Here is a 23,729-nt window from a genome sequence, read left to right as displayed (position 1 = left end):
TGAACTTCAAACGAGTCTCGTCATTCCTGACTACTTCAGTATCCCACTTCCTTCCACACTGATTCTTTCGTACCATTTTCATCAACTTCAGTCTACATCTCATTATTGCTTAATTGTGATCTGAGTCTACATTTGCATGGGATACACCTTACAGTTCAGTACCTGATTTCGTAATCTTTGTCTGACCATAGTGTAATCTAGTTGAAATCTTCCCGTATCTCCCAGTCTTTTCCAAGGTCACCTTCTCCTGCTGCGATTCGTGAACAAATTATTCGCTATTACTATCTCAAATTTATTGTGGAACTCAATATTCATTCTCCACTCTCATTCCTAGTGTGAAGCCTATGTTTTTTTCTTGTGATCCTTCCCCTGAAAGCACGTTCCAGTCTCCCATAATTACTAGATTATCATTTCACTGAGTTATCCCTTCAGCATCTTCATATAGTTTCTCCTTTTTATCTTCTGCTAGAGACATATATACCTGAACTACTGTTATATGCGTTGGTTTGCTGTCGATTCTGATGCGAACAACCCTATCATTGAGCTGTTCAAAGTACATCACTTTCTGCGCTACTCTCCTATTCACAACTAATCCTCAGCCAATTATACCAGTTTCCGCTGCTGTTGATATTTTCCTACACTCGTCTGACCAGAAATCCTTGTCTTCTTTCCATGTCAGTTCCCCTACCCCCACTGTATCTAGATTCAGCTAACATATTTCGCTTTTTAGATACTTCAGCTTTCCTATTACGTTCAAAATTGTGACATTCCATGCTCTGCCTTGTAGAATGCTACACCTTCACCGGTAATTACATCTCCCCCCCCATGCCTTACATCCTTCTTAATCCGAGCATTTTCTAATTGAGTGTTTCATTCCTATTTTTCTATTTCATTGTTGTAGGCTACATATTACGCGTCCATCAGTATAACGTAATCCTACTCTTCTCAGAATTTCGTACATCTTGCACCATACAATAGTGTTCAACGCTGGTTGCTATGAATGTGTCTTCATTTTTGTGAAGTTTCGCTGCTATTAGCAGTCGCTACGTCGTAACTGCCTTCCTGGTATCTTTACCTTTCCCAAACCTTAACTGGTCCTCGTCTAACAGTTCCTCAGTTTTCTTTTCCACTCTTCGATACCTTGTTGCTGTCAGCAATTTTGAAGCATGAGCTGTTAAGAGAATGTTGTGGTGGTCTTCAGTCCAGAGACTGGTTTTATACAGCTCTCCATGCAACTCTATCCTGTGCAAGCTTCTTCATCTCCCAGTACTTACTGCAACCTACATCCTTCTGAATCTGTTTAGTGGATTCATCTCTTGGTCTGCTCTCCAATATTAAATTGGCGATCCCTTGATGCCTCAGAACAAGTTCTTCTAGTCAAGTTGTGCCCCAATTCTATTCAGTACCCCCTCATTAGTTATATGATCTACCCATCTTCAGCATTCTTCTGTAGCACCACATTTCGAAAGCTTCTCTTCTCTTCTCTTCTTGTCCAAACTATTTATCGTCCGCGTTTCACTTCCATACATGGTTACACTCCATACAAATACTTTCAGAAACGACTTCCTGACACTTAAATCTACACTCGACGTTAACAAATTTCTATTCTTCAGAAACGCTTTCCTTGCCATTGCCTCTCTACTTCGGCCCCAAACAGCAAAACTCATTTACTACTTTATGTGTCTCATTTCCTAATCTAATTCCCGAAGCATCACCCGATTTAATTCGACTACGTTCTAGTATCCTCGTTTTGCTTTAGTTGATGTTCATCTTATATCCTCCCTTTAAGACACTGTCCATTCCTTTCAACTGCTCTTCCAAGGCCTTTGCTGTCAGAATTACAACGTCATCGGCGAAACACAAAGTTTTTATTTCTTCTCCATTGATTTTAATTCCTACTCGAAATTTTTCTTTTGTTTCCTTTACTGCTTGCTCAATATACAGATTGAATAACATCGGGGAGAGGCTACAACCCTGTATCACCCCCTTCCCAACCACTGCTTCCCTTTCATGTCTCTCGACTCTTGTAACTGCCATCTGGTTTCTGTACAATTTGTAAATAGCCTTTCGCTCTCTGTATTTTACCCCTGCCACCTTCAGATATTGAAAGAGAGTATTCCAGTCAACATTGTCAAAAGCTTTCTCTAAGTCTACAAATGCTAGAAACTTAGTTTTGCCTTTCCTTTATCTATTTCGTAAGATAAGTCGTAGGGTCAGTATTGCCTCACATGTTCCAATATTTCCACGGAATCCAAACTGATCCTCCCCGAGGTCGGCTTCTACCCGTTTTTCCATTCGTCCGCACAGAATTCGTGTTAGTATTTTGCAGCTGTGACTTATTAAACTGATAGTCCGGTAATTTTCACACCTGTCAACACCTGCTTTCTTTGGGATTGGAATTATTATGTTCTTCTTGAAGTCTGAGGGTAGTTCGCCTGTCTCGTACATCTTGCCCACCAGATGGTAGAGTTTTGCTAAGCCTGGCTCTCCCAAGGCTATCAGTAGTTCTAATGGAATGTTGTCTACTCCCGGAGCGTTGTTTCGACTTAGATCTTCCAGTGCTCTGTCAAGCTCTTCACGCAGTATCATATCTCCCATTCCATCTTCATCTACATCCTCTTCCATTTCGATAATATTGTCCTCAAGTACGTCTTCCTTAAGATAATATTCAGCTGGATTTAATTCAGATGTTCTAATTAATTTTGAGCTCAAGAGTATGTTCTAAATGAGAAGTAATTAGGTGTATTGGAAGAGACACAGCGTGACGTTGAATTGTTTACCTGTCGTAGCTGCTCAGATACGACCGGCCCACACCGTTCCTCTGTCAGACACCATGCACCGCGCTTCGCTGTTACTAAACCGCAGCGATTAGTCCCCGCTCAAACATTTCGTTGGCTGATTCGCTGGCGCTGCACGCATTATTCCTGTCATCGACGGCCGCATTCAATTAAGAAGTCGCCTCGTGAGGCAGAGTAATCAGAGCGTTGAATTGTTCATCTCTCTCTCTCTCTCTCTCTCTCTCTCTCTCTCTCTCTCTCTCTCTCTCTTTCTCCCACTAAATTGGACAAAACCCGTTTGGGTCGGTAAACCGAACGGTGAACAGCGGAATCACTACATCCCTGTTTGTGCACACGCGCAATCTTGTTCACGTAGCTTCAAATCAAACAGTCGCATCCTGTTGTCTCTTCCGCTGATTAAATCATACTGTGTACAACTCATCTATATTACTAACAGACTATCCCGCATCCTGGAACCCAATACCAGTTGCAGGTTGCCTATCTACACTACAGGTCATTAAAATTGCTACACCACGAAGATGACGTGCTACAGACGCGAAATTTAAACGGACGGGAAGAAGATGCTGTGATATCCAAATGATTAGATTTTCAGAGCATTCACACAAGGTTGGCACCGGTGGCGACACCTACAACGTGCTGACATGAGGAAAGTATCCAACCGATTTCTCATACACAGACACCAGTTCACCGGCGTGGCCTGGTGAAACGTTGTTGTGATGCCTTGTGTAAGGAGGAGAAATGCGTACCACCACGTTTCCGACTTTGGTAAGGGACGGATTGTAGCCTATCGCGATTACGGTTTATCGTATCGCGTCATTGCTGCTCGCGTTGGTCGAGATCCAATGACTGTTAGCAGAATATGGAATCGGTGGATTCAGGAAGGTGATACGAAATGCCGTGCTGGATCCCAAAGACCTCGTATCACTAGCAGTCGAGATGATAGGCATCTTATCCGCATGGCTGTAACGGATCGTGCAGCCACGTCTCGATCCCTGAGTCAAGACGATTCAGGACAACAACCAACTGCACGAACAGTTCGGCGACGTTTGCAGCAGCATGGACTATCGGCTCGGAGACCGTGGCTGCGGTTACCCTTGACGCTGCATCACAACAGGAGTGCCTGCGATGGTGTACTCAACGACAAACCTGGGTGCACGAATGGCAAAACGTCATTTTTTCGGATGAATCCAGGTTCTGTTTACAGCATCATGATGGTCGCCTCCGTGTTTGGCGACATCGCGGAGAACGCACATTGGAAGCGTGCATTCGTCATCGCCATACTGGTCTATCACCCGGCGTGATGGTACGGGGTGCCAATGCTTACACGTCTCGGTCACCTCTTGTTCGCATTGACGGCACTTTGAACAGTGGACGTTACATTTCAGATGTGTTACGACCCGTGGCTCTACCCTTCATTCGATCCCTGCGAAACCCTACATTTCAGCAGGATAATGCACGACCGCATGTTGCAGGTCCTGTACGGGCCTTTCTGGATACAGAAAATGTTCGACTGCTGCCCTGGCCAGCACATTCTCCAGATCTCTCACCAACTGAAAACGTCTGGTCAATGGTGGTCGAGCAACTGTCTGGTCACAATACGCCAGTCACTACTCTTGATGAACTGTGGTATCGTGTTGAAGCTGCATGGGCAGCTGTACCTGTACACGCCATCCAAGCTGTGTTTGACTCAATGCCCAGGCGTATCAAGACCGTTATTACAGCCAGAGGTGGTTGTTCTGGGTACTCATTTCTCAGGATTTATGCGCCCAAACTGCGTGAGAATGTAATCACATGTACAGTTGTAGTATAATTTATTTGTAGAATGAATACCCGTTTATCATCTGCATTTCTTCTTGGTGTAGCAAGTTTAATGGCCAGTAGTGTAACTACTAAGAGGGGCAACAAAAGTTTGACATCCAATATTTCGCGCGAATATTGACCAAATTTAAAATGCTGTCATAATCTGCTCATTACGAGGTATAGTCTTACGTTCAACTGTTCATCTGCCCGCCATCTTGTTTCTGTATTTTGTAAACAATGACACTGCAAGTTAGTTACAAAGGAAACTCCCCACCAAACCCTCTTAGATTTAGTGTTAAGAGTGACCAGTGGAAAGCCCGTCAAAAACTGAACACAGATCTAGCATAAGAACAGGAAGAAGGTGTACTGAACCGTGAAAAAAGCACAATACAAACAGTGAACGGTCCAAGCTTAACAATTGCAACATTGAGGGGAGTGGAATGACTTCGGTGTCGTGGTTGAGTGTTCACTGTGATGCACTTCAAAGCGGACGCGCCCGTGTGCAAAATTCCCTCGTGCCACTTAATTTTATTTTTTTTTCACAACATTATGAAATGTTTGTTCTCTTTCTGTAGTCTTGGCAGTTGTTATACGAGGGTGAGTTAAATGAAAACCTTAAATTTGTAATAACAGCTCGAAATTTCGCGCGGTTATCCTGTAAGTTGTTAAGCGTGCTACAAACGGCGTGCAGAATGGCCCGTAGTTGGCAGCATAGTGCATATGCACAGATACCGTCGCAGTCTCAGTATAAAGATGGCCGCCCCACTTGCGACTTGCACCAGGGAAGAACAGCGTTCTATTATTCGGTTTTTGCGTAGTGAAGGCGTGAAACCTATTGAAATACATCGACGAATTAAGGTTCAGTACGGTGATGCACGTTTGTCACAGCAGCAAGTCTACGAATGGAGTAGGAAGTTCGCAAATGGTGTGACTTCAGTGGAAGATGCTCCTCATCCAGGTCAGTTGAGACTCCACAGAGCCGGCCGCGGTGGTCTAGCGGTTCTAGGCGCTCAGTCCGGAACCGCGCGACTGCTACGGTCGCAGGTTCGAATCCTGCATCGGGCATGGATGTGTGTGATGTCCTTAGGTTGGTTAGGTTTAAGTAGTTCTAAGTTCTAGGGGACTGATGACCACAGATGTTAAGTCCCATAGTGCTCAGAGCCATTTGAACCTTTTTTTTTTTTTTTTTTTACTCCACAGAACATCGCAGCAGTTGAAGCCATAGTGAAGGAAAACCGCCGAGTGACACTGAATGACACTGCAGCATGTTTACAGATTAGTCGTGGGTCAGCACACTACATTCTGCATGATGTTCTCCAGTTTCACAAAGTGTCTGCAAGATGGGTGCCATGGCAGATGACTCCTGAAATGAGAGAACGATGTGTTGATGCTTGTGAAGAACTTCTTCGACGCTTTGAACGAGAAAGTGATGGCTACCTTGCAAGAATCGTTACTGGGGACGAAACCTGGGCTCACTTCCACCAACCGGAAACTAAGAGAGCGAGCAAGGAATGGCGCCATTCCTCATCACCAAAACCAAAGAAGTTTCTAACAGAACCATCAACAGGGAAGGTTATGCTGAGTCTGTTTTGGGACGAGAAAGGCGTCATTCTGGAGCATTACATGCCTAGAGGGACCACTGTCACCAGTGCATCATACACAGATCTCCTAAAAACTCATCTGCGGCCCGCAATCAAATCAAAGCGACGTGGGTTACTGTCAACAGGTGTCCTTTTGCAACATGACGATGCAAGGCCCCACACTGCCCGTACAACAGTTGCAACAATCACAGACCTGCATTCTGAGTGTCTTCGTCATCCACCATACTCACCAGACCTTGGCCCCAAGTGATTTCCCTATGTTTGGACCACTCAAAGACGCAACGGGAGGAAAGAAGTTCCGTTCTGATGAAGAGGTACGCCACGCGGTGCATGAGTGGTTGCGCGGACTACCAAAAGAATTTTTTTCTAACGGAATTTATGCACTTTGTAAGCGCTGGAGGACTTGCATTGAGCGTGGGAGAGATTATGTTAAAAAGTGATACAGCTTTGTACCACTGCTGCACAATAAACAATATTTTAAAATATAAGTAAGGTTTTCATTTGACTCACCCTCGTATTATACACTTGTCACAGAATACGAGTAATGTGGCAAGAATACGAGTGATGTGGTAAGAATACGTTACTGTCACAAGTAAATGTGATGAGTAGCGAGATACCATACGGACGTCTCACAGAAATGAAAGCAACATGTAAACGGATGTGAACTACACTGGAGCGCCAAACAAAGTAGTATAGGCATGCGTATTCAAATAGTGAGATATGTAAACATGCAGAATACGGCGCTGCGGTCGGCAACGCCTATATAAGACAAGTGTCAGGTGCATCTGTTAGATCGGTTACTGCTGCTACCATGGAAGGTTATCAGGATTTAAATCGACCTGAACGTGGTGCTATAGTCGGAGCACGAGCGACGGGGCACGGCATCTCCGAGGTAGCGATGAAGTGGGGATTTTCCCGTACGACCATGTCACGAGTGTACCGTGAACATTAAGAAAACGGTGAAGCATCAGATCCCCTACATCGCTGCGGTTGGAAAAAGGTCCTACAAGAACAGAACCAACGACGACTGAAGAGAATCAATCAACGTGACAGAAGTGCAGCCCTTCTGCTAATTGTTGTAGATTTCGATGCTGGGACATCGGCAAGTGTCAGCGTGAGAATCATTCAAAGAAACATAACCCATATAGGCTTTCGGAGCCGAAGGCCCACTCGTGTAACCTTGATGACTGCACGACACAGACCTGTCTTCCTCATCCACCGCCGGCCGGTGTTCCCGAGCGGTTCTAGGCGCTTCAGTCGGGAACCGCGCGACCGCTACGGTCGCAGGTTCGAATCCTGCCTCGGGTATGGATGTGTGTGATGTCGTTAGGTTAGTTAGGTTTAAGTAGTTCTAAGTTCTAGGGGACTGATGACCTCAGATGTTAAGTCCCATAGCGCTCAGAGCCATTTGAACCATTTTTTTGAACCTCATCCACCATACTCACCAGACCTCGCCCCAAGTGATTTCCATATGTTTGGACCACTCAAAGACGCATGCGTTGTTGGCCCGTCAACAACGACATTGGACTGTTGATGTCTCGAAACATGCTGCCTGGTCGGAAGAATCTCGTTTCAAATTGTATCGAGCGGATGGACGTGCACGGGTATGGAGACAACCTCATAAACCCATGGACCCTTGCATGTCAGCAGGGGACTGTACAAGCTGGTGGAGACACTGTAATGGTGTGGAGCGTGTGCAGTTGGTGTGATGTGGGACCTCTGATACGTCTAGATACGACTCTGTCAGGTGACACGTACGTAAACATCCTGTCTGATTACCTGCATCCATCCATGTCCATTGTGCATTCCAACGAACTTGGGCAATTCCAGCAGGACGATGCGACACCCCAAACGCACAGAATTGCTACAGAGAGATTCCAGGAACACTCTTTTGAATATCTTCAACATTTCGTGGCCCTGTCAGCAACTGTGTAAACAATAATTTTAATTTTAACAATTAACAGCCTCAGTTGCACTGTTTGCCTAGAATTTACCTATGTTTCAGTCGGGATAACCCAACCTTCTTCAGAATAACAGTAACTACCGCCTTTCCATAGTGGACATCGTCAAGCTAAAACTACAAATACATAAATTATCGTCAGAAGGTAAAACTTATCTGGAACTGCCTCGGCCCCACTTTGCGACCGCGATGCGGCAGCCACGAGTGCTGTACTGGAACTGAAACCTAGGTAAATTCTAGGCAAACAGTGCAACTGAAGGTGTTAATTATTAAAATTAAAATTAACACTCTTCTGAGTTTAAACACTTCCGCTGGCCACCAAACTCCCCAAACATGAATATTACTGAGGATACCTGGGATGCCTTGCAACGTGCTGTTCAGAGGGATCTCCACACCCTTGTCCTGTTACGTATTTATGACAGCCCCGCTGTATTCATGGCGTCAGTTCCCTCCAGCACTACTGCAGACATTTGTCTAGTCCACATCACGTCCCTTTACGGCTCTTCTGCATGCTCGCGGGGGCCCTACACGATATTAGGCAGATGTAACAGTTTCTTTGACTCTTCAGTGTATGTTACAACAAACGAATTCAAGTGTCAAAACTTCCAAAACGAAACGCAACTTCAAGAACGTTAAAAACATATGTTCTACATCTACATCCATATTCCGCAATCCACCTGACGGTGTGTGGCGGAGGGTACCTTCAGTACCTCTATCGGTTCTCCCTTCTATTCCAGTCTCGTATTGTTCGTGGAAAGAAAGATTGTCGGTATGCCTCTGCGTGGGCTCTAATCTCTCTGATTTTATCCTCATGGCGAGAAATACCTTGGAGGGAGCAATATACTGCTTGACTCCTTGGTGAAGGTTTGTTCTCGAAACTTCAACAAAAACCCGCACCGAGCTATTGAGCGTCTCTCTTGCAGAGTGTTCCATTGGAGTTAATCTATCGTCTCCATAACGCTTTCGCGATTACTAAATGATACTGTAACGAAGCGTGCTACTCTCCGTTGGATCTTCTCTATCTCTTCTGCCAACCCTATCTGGTACGGATCCCACACCAGTGAGCAGTATTCAAGCAGTGGGCGAGCAAGTGTATTGTAAACTACTTCCTTTGTTTTCGGATTGCATTTCCTTAGGATTCTTCCAATGAATCTCAGTCTGGTATCTGCTTTACCGATGATTAATTTTATATGATCATTCCATTTTAAATTACTCCTAATACGTACTCCCAAATAATTTATGGAATTAACTGCTTCCAGTTCCTGACTTGCTATATTGTAGCTAAATGATAAGGGATCTTTCTTTCTATGCATTCGCAACACATTACACTTGTCTACATTGAGATTCAATTGCCATTCCCTGCAACATGCTTCAATTCGTTGCAGATCCTCCTGCATTTCAGTACAATTGTCCATTGTTACAACCTCTCGATATACTACAACATCATACGCAAAAAGCCTCAGGGAACTTCCGATGTTATCCACAAGGTCACTTACGTATATTGTGAATAACAACGGCCCTACGACACCCCCCTGCGGCGTGTACGAGTATGGAGACAATCTCATGAATCCCTGTTTTGACAGAGCACAGAGAAACTGTGTGTTCGTGAAACTGTTGCGTTCATTTGTTGCAGCTTATGTGACAAAGCATTATGTTTTCATCATTTCCTTGGAAGTCACCACATTCACAATCATAAGACCACCTAAATCGGGCAAGGAGATATACCTCACTCACGCGCCAGGCGTACAAATTTGGTGCGTCGATAAGATATTGCTATCATATGACTGCCTTACTGTCAGTAAAGTAATGCTGTGTATGACACACCAAACGTGTTTTCCGGTGGAGGATTCGGTTTAAAAAAAAATGAAATGGCACGAGAGAGTTTGGAACACAGGTTGCCAGCTTCGCTACGCCTTAACCACTGATCCACGATGCCTTGGGTGTTCGATGCAGCTCTATATCGCAGTTCTTGAGCTTGGAGCGTTCACTGTTTCTATTTTGCTTTTTTTCACAGTTCAGTACACCTTCTTCCTATGGGTAACTCCGATGGGGAGTTTACCTTGTTAGTGCCGGCCTTCACATTGAAATTAATGGGGAAACCAGCAAAAGTAAGTGAAACATATTGCAAAAACAGACAGATAGATGCACACGCGCGCGCGCGCACACACACACACACACACACACACACACACACACACACACACACACACACACACACACACACACACGATCTTGCACATATTGTTAGTTAATGTCAGGTATAAACCATAACATGCCGAGTCGTAGATTTTCAAAGTAAATAAGTCAATGTTTTTCATTCCAGTCTTTCATCACAATATCAATTCTTTTGACGATTTCAGTCAGTAATGACCATCCTCAGATCTTTTCTACAGCATGTCCTAAAGTGATAAGGCTGTAATGGCTTTAGGACATGGTGTAGAAAAGATCTGAGAATGGTCATTACTGACTGAAACACGTCATCGTCAAAAGAATTGATATTGTGATCAAAGACTGGAAAAAAAAACATTGACAGTATTGGATCACTGTTCATATAAGCTACTACGTCGCAGCTGGTGAAAGTAAATAAGTGTTCCACGTTAAGTTCTGTATGGTTTCAGATGACAAACTGTGAAACAAAACAACTACATTAAATAATATAAAATCCTACAACACATGGTAACAAGGTATATACACAATATCTTGTCTGCTTTTCAAATACCCGCTGATGATTATGAAAATGCAGCGGAACATGTCTGGGGAATAAAAAGAAAAACGAATATTGTATTTTCTTCAAATTGGATCCTCTCCAAAAACAAATCTATTTGCAATCAAATATGGACAGAGGGCTTCAAACTTACGCTAAAAGTTTAACACAGTAAGACAATATTACAGTTATAAACAGTGAGTTTATCTTGAGCCAGAGTAATTGACAGCACGTAAATACTCTGAATTTATTCATCCAGCAATCGAGAATAATAGCACTTAGCGACTTCCACCAAACTTTTCACATAATATCAAACCTTTACAAAAAACTTTCTCGCTAACAACGCCCGAAAAATGATCAAAGGAAAAAAGTTTGTCGCTTCCTACATTTTTGCTGTTTATGCAGTAAAACTACAGCATCAGACACGACGTTTTAATTAATTACTTCCGTACCACCGACTCTATTCGCAATTAACTTTGCAGACAGTATTCAGATGTTACCACAGAATGTATCTGCGAAATTATGTCATTGTACGACACATAACGTGGTTCAGGAGAATATCACACAGGCTTTTAGGTGCGTGAAAAACTAGTTTCTGCTTAAAATGGCGCGCAGTAGAACTTCAACATTATGTATGACGTTTTAGTTTATAACTTTTTTACAACTAATTCTAATCCCAACCCACTTGGATATTATCTACATACATCACTGAATGTACCGCCAAATTTTATCAGTCTGCGATGTATAGTTCAGGGGGTATGACATGATACACAACGAGCAGCGTGAAAAAATAGTTTTGCTTAAAATGGAGCGGAGACTATAGTCACCCAATGTTTCATAATCAAAGCACTCAGCCGCTTGGTACAAATTTGAAGCATAGTTTTAAACCTATTATAATCTTTTTCTAGCTTACAAGCGTAACGTTAAATGTTTAACACATTAACTCATTTGTAAAATAATCGGTCGTCTGGACCGCTTTTATACATAAATGTTCGATTCTTTAAATAATCGGGGGTTTATTGGCTTTATACTAAAACACCACCAGCACAAACACGTAGCCCCCAGAAAATACTTTAAGGCAAGTATAACAAAAGTCAAAAAGGGTAAATTGACGGAAATAGGAATACTCCCGCAAAAAAAGAGAAATCTATAATACACGTACCCCAGAGAATGATTCTTCCTATTCCACGAGACTATCTATATTCCTATTCCACCAAACTATCAATATTACTGGAAACAAAACAGAAACATGGACTAAAATTTAAATTACGCATAGAACTCCAAGACTTTTATTCTTTTTAAAGAACCATCCCATTTTACAAGTATATGCACACATATCATACATACCACTGCAGACTAGACTGACCGATACCCTTTAATATACAAAGATATCATCATTGACGATTTTGAATTAATTTATATCACTTTAAACCGCCTCTGTGGCGTTGTATATGGACTAATACAAAAATCCTATTGAAAACGGCCTGCTGGAACCGCTTGGTATTGTTTCTGATACTAGGACATCAAAGACGCCTAGAAGATGTGTCCAGAAATCAGAACAACAAATCAGTGATACTGTTGCGATGGAACTAGCAACATTCACCCCCGCCCCCCTCCAACGCCCTACCTCTCTCCCTCTCCCCCTCTCCCCCCACTCCTGTGACAGGAAAAGTACCCGCTCTGTAAGCCTTCAGAAGTTCTCTTCGCGCTACAAATATCTGGAGACGCTCCTTATAATACGTACATTCAAAATGTGTAAGCGACAAGGTTCTACGCTGAGGAAAAAAATTAGTACACTCTTTTAGAGGTTCCTAATTCACTCAATATTTATTGTTGCAACATTGCATATAAATGAAATGCTAACATTTGCGGATCAATAGCACAAGTGATTGTGAAGTAAGCCGGCCGCTGTAGCTCAGCGGTTCTAGGCGCTTCAGTCTGGATCCGCGCGACTGCTATTGTCGCAGGTTCGAATCCTGCCTCGGGCATGGATGTGTGTGATGTCCTTGGATTAGTTAGGTTTAAGTAGTTCTAAGTTCTAGGGGATCAGAGCCATTTGAACCATTTTCTGAAGTACCAGGTATTGATCCATGCTGAAAGATATTAGTACGTCCAGAATGAGATTTTCACGCTGCAGCAGAGTGTGCGCTGATATGAAACTTCCTGGAAGATTTAAACTGTGTGCCAGACCGAGACTCGAACTCGGGACCTTTGCCTTTCGCGGGCAAGTGCTCTACCATCTGAGCTACCCAAGCACGACTCACGCCCCGTCCTCACAGCTTTACTTCTGCCAGTACCTCGTCTCCTACCTTCCAAACTTCACAGAAGTTCTCCTGCGGACATTGCAGAACTAGCACCCGTGGAAGAAAGGATATTGCGGAGACATGGCTTAGCCACAGCCTGGGGGATGTTTCCAGAATGAGTGGTTCGGAGGAGAGCTTCAGAACTATCACTCCTGGAAGAAAGGATATTGCACAGACATGGCTTAGCCACAGCCTGGGGGATGTTTCCAGAATGAGATTTCCACTCTGCAGAGGAGTGTCCCCTGATAAGCCATGACTCTGCAATATCCTTTCTTTCAGGAGTGCTAGTTCTGTAAGGTTCGCAGGAGAGCTTCTGTTAAGTTTGGATGGTACGAGACGAGGTACTGGCAGAAGTAAATCTGTGAGGACGGGGCGTGCGTAGCTCAGTTGGTAGAGCACTTGCCCGCGATGAGCAAAGATCCCGAGTTCGAGTCTCGGTCCGGCACACAGTCTTAATCTGCCAGGAAGTTTCATACTAGTACGTGTTGTAGCATCCACTGGCTCCCCGGCAGGCGCTGGTTCTGGCATCCAATCGAAGGTACAGATGGCGAATACTGTTCTGGGGTACGTTATGCCTACCCTACCTGTTCACGTAGTTGTGTAGGAGTTGTTGGTTGACGAGTCGCACAAGTCACTTCTCGTCCCATCATATCCCATACGTGCTGGATTGGGGACAACTGTGGAGACAGTGCTGCCAGGGAAGTTGATGCAAGTCTTGCAGAACACGATGAGTTTCAAGGCCAGGGTGTGGACGAGCGTTATCCTGTTGGAATAACATATCACCTTCTTGTTGTGAGAACGGCGAAAGCGCGGGTCTAAGAACACTCTTCATGAACTGAGTGCTGGTTTGCGTCTCCTCCAGAAAAGCATGAAGTTGAACCGGAGTTGTAACTCATCGCACCCCAGGCCATTATGAGCCGCGCATGGCTCGTGTTTGTGCCATATGTCATTTGACATCCTGTTTCTACTGTACTACCACCTCGTTATGTTAATTTCAATTACTGGTGTCACCGAGTTGCCACCTTGCCTGCCCATGAGTGGCAGCAGCGGAGCTTAGCGATATAAGCCCTGGCGTATTATCTTTGCTGACTGCTATAACTTGCCGATTGTCGAGTGTTCGGCGTTAGTTCGGATCTGCCAGCGAGTTGGGAGGTGCTAGCAGTGCAGTTCGGACCAGGCAGTGTTTGACTTGGCAGAAGTTCAGCCGGGGCGCGGCTGCAGTGAGGTCCGGACAGCCATTACTCGCCCGACGGTTGCCGATACATATCACTTGAGTCAGGACCACCTTGGTTGGTCGTCGGTCGGTCGTCTTGTCGGACGACGTGTATGTTGGACGGCGATCGCTTATGGGTTGCCTGCGTGTGCCGACTCGTGATTCGTCCTTCTTATTGCACAGTCGATGCCGGTTGTATTGTCTATTCCTTCGTGTAAGTGTTCGTGAAACTGTGTGTAGCTTGTGATGCCGACTGCTCAGTTACTTTAGTGCTGTCTCCGTGCTGATGGGTGGCAGTCGGTCGGTTGGCGTGGAGCAGCAAGGTAATCTCTGTGGGGCGTGGTTTGGCCGGGCCTGCTGGCGGTCTCTACACAGTGTCGGAGGGTGTGGGGTTGTTCCCATTCCTACGAAGTCCGTGGCTCACCGACCCTGGATACGAAAGTTGAGTTTGGATCTAATTTGTCAGCAAGTCAAGACTGTTCACATAGTTCTGTCTGGTTCTCGTTGTTGGCTGTTCGGACATTCCTGAGAGCAACAACGTGAGTTGGCGAAGGTTTAGCCACCACCTGGTGGAGTCTAACTGTATTTGGTTATTTGCAATTGAAGTGCACCAGCGAAATTTTCTGCCTAGTCGCCGTTAATGCTGCGGTTACCTGCCCTGGCCACTGTCGTAAATTCAGGCAGTGTCCTTTCCTCACCGTGTTATCGCTGTCCAGCACGGTGCTTAGTTCGACAGCTTAATGTATGCTTGGTTGTGGGCGTCCATGCCTTTTACGTTGTGCATTGAACTCCCGGTTGTGAGCTGGTCGAGTGGAGCGCAAGTTACTTTGGTGGTGGGTCCGCTGACTGACTGTTGGTTGGGTTGTCGTCGGATCGAGAATGGTTGGGCCGACTGCCTGTCTCACCTAAGTGAACGTTTGTATTTCAAGTGCTGGCCGACCACCGAAACTTCTGAGCGCCGTTAGCTGCACTGCCTTTTCTGTTGTGTGTATTTGTACGGCTCAGAGACAATGGTTTTGGATTAAACTTGAATTGTTTTAGTGATGTTTTAAGTCATGGGCCCTCAGCCATTTTAAAATTAAACGTTTCTAGCTTGTCAGGTGTTAGACTGGCCTTCAGCCGGATTGTGTTTTAAGTTATGGGCCTTCAGCCGTTTTAAAATTAACGTTCCTTGCTTGTCCAGTATTCGACTGTTTGGGGCCTTCAGCCTAATGTAAGATAAGGTTGTGTTGTTTAAATTTATTTTACCTTGAGTTCCAAGTAATGGGGCCTTCAGCCACTTTTAAATTAAGGATCTTTGTGTTTCGAGCATCAGACTGTTTCGAGCCTTCAGCCTAGTTGAAGATAACGCCTTCTGCCTGGTGTTTTTTTAATTTTACCTTAAGTCTTAAATCATCGGTCTTCAGCCGTCCTTAAATTAAGGTTGTTGCTTTTCAAGTGTTAGATTTTTGGACCTTCAGCCAATTTATAGAACTTACTCAACGCGAGGCCTTCTGTCTTCTAAATATTCTTTTTGGATTCTGAATTTTGAGTTAATGGCTTGTAGCCTTTTTAAAAAAAAATTAAACTGATTGTGCCCTTAAGGCATAACGATAGTGTGGCGTATTCAGGCAATAACTAAGTTCAAGAATTTGTACTGTGATGTTTGATCAAATAAATAAAGTTGTATGTGTTCGAGTGTAACTGACAGCCGCTCATTTTGGCCCCTTTCCACAATTCCAACTACCTGTCCTGTCCTGCGGGTTTAGCAGGGCGTTTCACATAAGGCCTGCGAAGGGGACAGTGTGTCACAGACGAATGCAACTCTACGAGACAGCGTCGATCAGGTCTACGTCGTACGACCATCACAGGCAGACTCTGCTTTCTTCGCTGAAGACCACGGCGCGCCATTCCGTGTCCAAATAATTCTCTGACGGCACCAGTAAAACCGTACACGTCGATGCTGTGGTGTCAATAGAAGACGGGGAGCAGAGGTGTGCGTGGTCCTAGTCCACTGCTAACAATTGGCTCGCAACAGTTCGTGTCGACACGTCTGGGCCCACGGGCCCCCTTACTTGTGCTGTGATAAATGTACACTCCGTTACTGCTGCCCTTCCATTACGACGATCCCGACGGGCATATGTGCTGCGTGGACATCCAGAAACTGACCTACGGTGTGTGAAAGTGACCACTGACACCTGCATCGTTGTACAAGAGACGCAGCACGTCCAACTTGTGCGGCAACTCTCGGTCAGGGCCATCCCACCCCTCAGAAGGCCACAGTTTGACCCGTACTAAAATCGCTCAGTTGATTGCACGACTGGAATGGTTGCCCGCTTGCTTCACGCGTTTGCACCATACTGAGCCTTCTGGCAGAGGACATTCCCTATTAAAGGGTAGGCAGAGATGCTATCTGTTAGCGAATGACGCTGAAACCATTTCTTTTTTTTTTTTTTTTTTTTTTCATCAGTCTACTGACTGGTTTGATGCGGCCCGTCACGAATTCCTTTCCTGTGCTAACCTCTTCATCTCAGAGTAGCACTTGCAACCTACGTCCTCAATTATTTGCTTGGCGTATCCCAATCTCTGTCTTCCTCTACAGTTTTTGCCCTCTACAGCTCCCTCTAGTACCATGGAAGTCATTCCCTCATGTCTTAGCAAATGTCCTATCATCCTGTCCCTTCTCCTTATCAGTGTTTTCCACATATTCCTTTCCTCTCCGATTCTGCGTAGGACCTCCTCATTCCTTACCTTATCAGTCCACCTAATTTTCAACATTCGTCTATGGCACCACATCTCAAATGCTTCGATTCTCTTCTCTTCCGTTTTTCCCACAGTCCATGTTTCACTACCATACAATGCTGTACTCCAGACGTACATCCTCAGAAATTTCTTCCTCAAATTCAGGCCGGTATTTGATATTAGTAGACTTCTCTTGGCCAGAAATGCCTTTTTTGCCATTGCGAGTCTGCTTTTGATGTCCTCTTTGCTCCGTCCGTCATTGGTTATTTTACTCCCTAGGTAGCAGAATTCCTTAACTTCATTGACTTCGTGACCATCAATCCTGGTGTTAAGTTTCTCGCTGTTCTCATTTCTACTACTTCTCATTACCTTCGTCTTTCTCCGATTTACTCTCAAACCATACTGTGTACTCATTATCATGACATTTACTACACCAGGTGGCTTATAACGTCATCGGATCAAAATCGACGTCGTCTTTCCAGAGGATTAGTTTTCTTTCCAGCAGTGTATCAAGAACAATGGCTTGGCGAAAATTCAGTTTTCCTTAGAGTGGCCACTTTATCCTACCTCCCATTGTATTAGACACAAGAGACAAAGAATTTGGCGATTGAAGTTTTGTAATGTAATGGCCGTCCCCACGCTAATGTACAGAACTGACTAGTGCAACATTTACGAACGACATGAAATTATGACGTAAACAGGTGACATGTAAGTCTATAGGGCTATGAAAGGCTGTACCAGAGCAGACAGGTTAAGAAAAAGCGACATCACGATAGAACCAAATGTATATAATGTAACAAAGGAAACTGAAGACAACAGGAGAAAATGGAATCAACATCCAGACAGAATGAACCCTGGTAGACTACTTACAAATTTCGTAGGGAGCACATTGTGCTCATGTAGGAGCGATCTAGATGCTTCCGAAACAATAAACTGATAGCCAAGATCGCAGGAATTCCTTTTATTCCATGATTACCGGTTTCGGCGAAAGTAAACCCGCCATCATCGGATCTTAGGACACACACGGGTTACAACATCAACGCAAACAGTGGTGATGTTAATAGCTTCTATGTGATGGAGACACTTAACATTTATGTCATCTCTCTTGGACGCCTATGCGCTACTTACGACAATTTTGTAAGGTTCAAAATGGCTCTCAGCACTATGGGGCTTAACATCTGAGGTCAACAGTCCCCTAGAACTTAGAACTACTTAAATCTAACTAACCTAAGGACATCACACACATCCATGAGCGAAGCAGGATTCGAAACTGCGACCGTAGCAATTTTGTAAGGCCTGCGTGTTATAGGCAACTAATGATATCACCATTGTTTGCTTTGATGTTGTAACCTGTGCGTGTCCTAGGATCGGATGTCTGCGGCCGAACTGGTAAACATGGAATAAAGGAATTCCTCCGATATTGGCTACCAGTCCATCGTTTTACTACGTAAAAGGTTATACTGAGTACTTCTCACTGCGTACAAGCTCAATGGGATGATCGATGAGAGGATACGAAACAAAAAATCTTCTGTTGAACTTGGGTCTTCAGACATTGGCGTTTCCTAATGCACATTACAGAAGTTCGACAGACTATTAACACGACAATAAATGTAAAATACCTGCGCGAGAGGAAAATAGTGTGTGGAATATAAGCATCTCCGTGCGAACTCGATAACAAAGGTATACAGACTGTATTAAGCTACGGCAAAGAGATAATTATTCCTGTTGGACATTGTAAAAGAGATGCTCTATGTTGGATTGAGAGAAGGTTGTTCGAAGCCGCCATTAAGGCAGTAATCTGTGTTGTATGGTATTGAAGAAAATAAATACATACACTACTGGCCATTAAAATTGCTACACCACGAAGATGAAGTACTACAGACGCGAAATTTAACCAACAGGTTGAAGATGCTGTGATATGCCAATGATTAGCTTTTCAGAGCATTATCACAAGGTTGGCGCCGGTGGCGACACCTACAACGTGCTGACATGAGGAAAGTTTCCAACCGATTTCTCATACACAAACAGCAGTTCACCGGCGTTGCCTGGTGAAATGTTGTTGTGATGCCTCGTATAAGGAGGAGAAATGCATACCATCACGTTTCCGACTTTGATAAAGGTCGGATTGTAGCCTATCGCGATTGCGGTTTATCGTATCGCGACATTGCTGCTCGCGTTGGTCGAGATCCAATGACTGTTAGCAGAATATGGAATCGGTGGGTTCAGGAGGGTAATACGGAACGCCGTGCTGCATCCCAACGGCCTCGTATCACTAGCAGTCGGGATGACAGACATCTTATCCGCATGGCTGTAACGGATCGCGCAGCCACGTCTCGATCCCTGAGCCAACAGATGGGGACGTTTGCAAGACAACAACCATCTGCACCAACAGTTCGACGGCGTTTGCAGCAGCATGGACTATCAGCTCTGAGACCGTGGCTGCGGTTACCCTTGGCGCTGCATCACAGACAGGAGCGCCTGCGATGATGTACTCAACGACGAACCTGGGTGCACGAAAGGCAAAACGTCATTTTTTCAGATGAATCCAGGTTCTGTTTAGAGCATCATGATGGTCGCACCTGTGTTTGGCGACATCGCGGTGAATGCACATTGGAAGCGTGTATTCGTGATCGCCAAACTGGCGTATCACCCGGCGTGATGGTTCGGGGTTCCATTTGTTACCCGTCTCGGTCACCTCTTGTTCGCATTGACGGCACTTTGAGCAGTGGAAGTAATATTTCAGATGTGTTATGACCCGTGGCTCTACCTTTCATTCGATCCCTGCGAAACCCTACATTTCAGCAGGATAATGTACGACCCCATGTTGCAGGTCCTGTACGGGCCGTTCTGGATACAGAAAATGTTCCGACTGCTGCCCTGGCCAGCACATTCTCCAGATCTCTCACCAATTGAAAACGTCTGGTCAATGGTGGCCGAGCAACTGGCTCGTCACAATACGCCAGTCACTACTCTTGATGAACTGTGGTATCTTGTTGAAGCTGCATGGGCAGCTGTACCTGTAAACGTCATCCAAGCTCTGCTTGACTCAATGCCCAGGCGTACCAAGGCCGTTATTACGGCCAGAGGTGGTTGTTCTGGGTCCTGATTTCTCAGGAACCTCCAATGAATACCCGTTTATGATCTGCATTTCTTCTTGGTCTAGCAACTTTAATGGCCAGTAGTGTATAAAAGCACAAAGAGAGTATCAGGTGTGTAGAGTTCACAAGCCTTAATCACTTCAAAAGAAATTTTCAGTGATTATCTAGACGCAAGTCGTTCGGAACTGTTGTGTGGCTTGATGGTGTGAAACTGCTGTTTTACACGGTTTTGGGATTTGTCAAGAATATTTCTCCGAAGACTTAAATAATTTCACGAACTGAAGTTGGACGCCACTTTCCATATACATGTCACAGTATAGCACTCGGCTGTACCGATCGATTTCCGTAGAGCGACAAATTACCTTTAGCGATTTCAGATGGAGAAGTTCCAGCAAGGAGACTCAACGAGATCTGTCGCTGCGAAAACGCATGTGGTGTTACAGTATTCTTTAACTTACGGAGAACAGTAAGCAATATAAACTCCATAACTACCGTAAACATAATTCAAAGGTCTCAAATTAAAGGAGCAAACAGTAAAAAGGGATCGCTAAACCAAACCATAAATAAAAATCATTTAATAATAATACGCAATCTCATTAATAAAACGCTCATTAAATAATAGAGAAAATAAAAATAACTTTAAAAAATGCACGGTTCCCGTGCTAGAGACCATTTATTCAATCAAACTTTGCTATAGATGATGATGATGATGTCCCATACTCCGAGGAGCGTATGGAACGATGCAGGAGACCCGCACCGCCGTACTAGGCAAGGTCCTAGCGGAGGTGGATGGCCATTGCCTTCCTCCGACCGTAATGGGGATGAATGAAGATGATGAAGATAACACAACACGCAGTCAACTCGAGGCAGGGAAAATCCATGACCCCGCCGGGAATCGAACCTGGGACTCCGTGCGCGGGAAGCGAGAACGCTAGCGCAATATCACAAGCTGCGGACTTTGTTATAGAGACTGCGGTCTAATACGCACTGTATCACGCAGCCACAGTTATAATACACTCCTGGAAATGGAAAAAAGAACACATTGACACCGGTGTGTCAGACCCACCATACTTGCTGCGGACACTGCGAGACGGCTGTACAAGCAATGATCACACTCACGGCACAGCGGACACACCAGGAACCGCGGTGTTGGCCGTCGAATGGCGCTAGCTGCGCAGCATTTGTGCACCGCCGCCGTCAGTGTCAGCCAGTTTGCCCTGGCATACGGAGCTCCATCGCAGTCTTTAACACTGGTAGCATGCCGCGACAGCGTGGACGTGAACCGTATGTGCAGTTGACGGACTTTGAGCGAGGGCGTATAGTGGGCATGCGGGAGGCCGGGTGGACGTACCGCCGAATTGCTCAACACGTGGGGCGTGAGGTCTCCACAGTACATCGATGTTGTCGCCAGTGGTCGGCGGAAGGTGCACGTGCCCGTCAACCTGGGACCGGACAGCAGCGACGCACGGATGCACGCCAAGACCGTAGGATCCTACGCAGTGCCGTAGAGGACCGCACCGCCACTTCCCAGCAAATTAGGGACACTGTTGCTCCTGGGGTATCGGCGAGGACCATTCGCAACCGTCTCCATGAAGCTGGGCTACGGTCCCGCACACCGTTAGGCCGTCTTCCGCTCACGCCCCAACATCGTGCAGCCCGCCTCCAGTGGTGGCGCGACAGGCGTGAATGGAGGGACGAATGGAGACGTGTCGTCTTCAGCGATGAGAGTCGCTTCTGCCTTGGTGCCAATGATGGTCGTATGCGTGTTTGGCGCCGTGCAGGTGAGCGCAACAATCAGGACTGCATACGACCGAGGCACACAGGGCCAACACCCGGCATCATGGTGTGGGGAGCGATCTCCTACACTGGCCGTGCACCACTGGTGATCGTCGAGGGGACACTGAATAGTGCACGGTACATCCAAACCGTCATCGAACCCATCGTTCTACCATTCCTAGACCGGCAAGGGAACTTGCTGTTCCAACAGGACAATGCACGTCCGCATGTATCCCGTGCCACCCAACGTGCTCTAGAAGGTGTAAGTCAACTACCCTGGCCAGCAAGATCTCCGGATCTGTCCCCCATTGAGCATGTTTGCGACTGGATGAAGCGTCGTCTCACGCGGTCTGCACGTCCAGCACGAACGCTGGTCCAACTGAGGCGCCAGGTGGAAATGGCATGGCAAGCCGTTCCACAGGACTACATCCAGCATCTCTACGATCGTCTCCATGGGAGAATAGCAGCCTGCATTGCTGCGAAAGGTGGATATACACTGTACTAGTGCCGACATTGTGCATGCTCTGTTGCCTGTGTCTGTGTGCCTGTGGTTCTGTCAGTGTGATCATGTGATGTATCTGACCCCAGGAATGTGTCAATAAAGTTTCCCCTTCCTGGGACAATGAATTCACGGTGCTCTTATTTCAATTTCCAGGAGTGTATGTGTTGAATATGGATGCATGTACCTCAACGCATGCTTGTACGCGCCGTAGCATGTCCTGTCTCGTACGTTCATATCGGCCAGGCTTCTTCGTAACTGTGTCAAAGGTAGTACGAATACGCTGCTGCAGTGTCTCCACATTCGGAGTGGGCTCTGATTACGCGATACTTTTGAGATGGCCTCATAACCAGAACTCGCACGGGTTGAGATCCGGTGAACGAACAGGCCGTGCAACTGGACCCCCTCGTCCGATCGATCGACCAGGGAGGACACGATCGAGATGCGTCCGGACGTTAACGGCGAAGTGGGCTGGAGCACCATCATGTAGCAGCCACATAACCCTTCGAATCATCAATGGCACTTCTTCCAGCAGGGGAGGCAAAGTCACCACCAAAAATGTCAATAATTCCGGCCTGTCAGGTGACGTGCAAGCGATCTGGTCCCAAAATACGGTCGCCAGTTTTCCTGGCCCACACATTCCTGCTGTACTGATGCTGACAATACGCTGTCACCATATTATGGGAGTTCTGCATACCATCCCTCTGATGACTGTTACGAAAGTTGAAGATACCACTCCGCGTAAAGATGGCCTCATCTGTCAATAGGGTGGATGAAACAAATCGCGGAATCGTGGTTGCCTGGTGAAGAAACCAGTGGCAAAACTGGTGCCGATGTGGAAAGTCTCTAGATAGTAAGCCCTGCACACGCTTTAAGTGATACGGGTAGTAACAATTGTCATGGTGAATGTTCCACACGGCCATCTGGCTAACCCTGTACTGGCGGGTGCCTTCCACAATGTTAGTCACATTTTCCCCCCAAGTCTGGTGTCCGAACATTTCGGGCATGTCCTTCATGATTTCCTCCTTGCTGAAACGACCCTGTCTCAGACAAACGGCGAAACGCTGTTGCAAATATTGAATGCTGTGGTGGTTGTTAGTGGGGACAGGTCTCCTGATACAACCTTGTTGCCCGCCGGCCATTGGCATTTGCCTTTCTGTAGATAAACAACCCGTTGGTAGGCTCTCAATTCGAATACGGGACCATTGTCTACAACGCTGTGCCATATCCACTACAAGGTGAATCAGCAAGAGAAG

Source organism: Schistocerca americana, chromosome 10 (assembly GCF_021461395.2).
Source record: "Schistocerca americana isolate TAMUIC-IGC-003095 chromosome 10, iqSchAmer2.1, whole genome shotgun sequence".
In the NCBI taxonomy this organism is placed as follows: domain Eukaryota; kingdom Metazoa; phylum Arthropoda; class Insecta; order Orthoptera; family Acrididae; genus Schistocerca; species Schistocerca americana.
Note: the sequence above shows the minus strand (reverse complement) of the source record.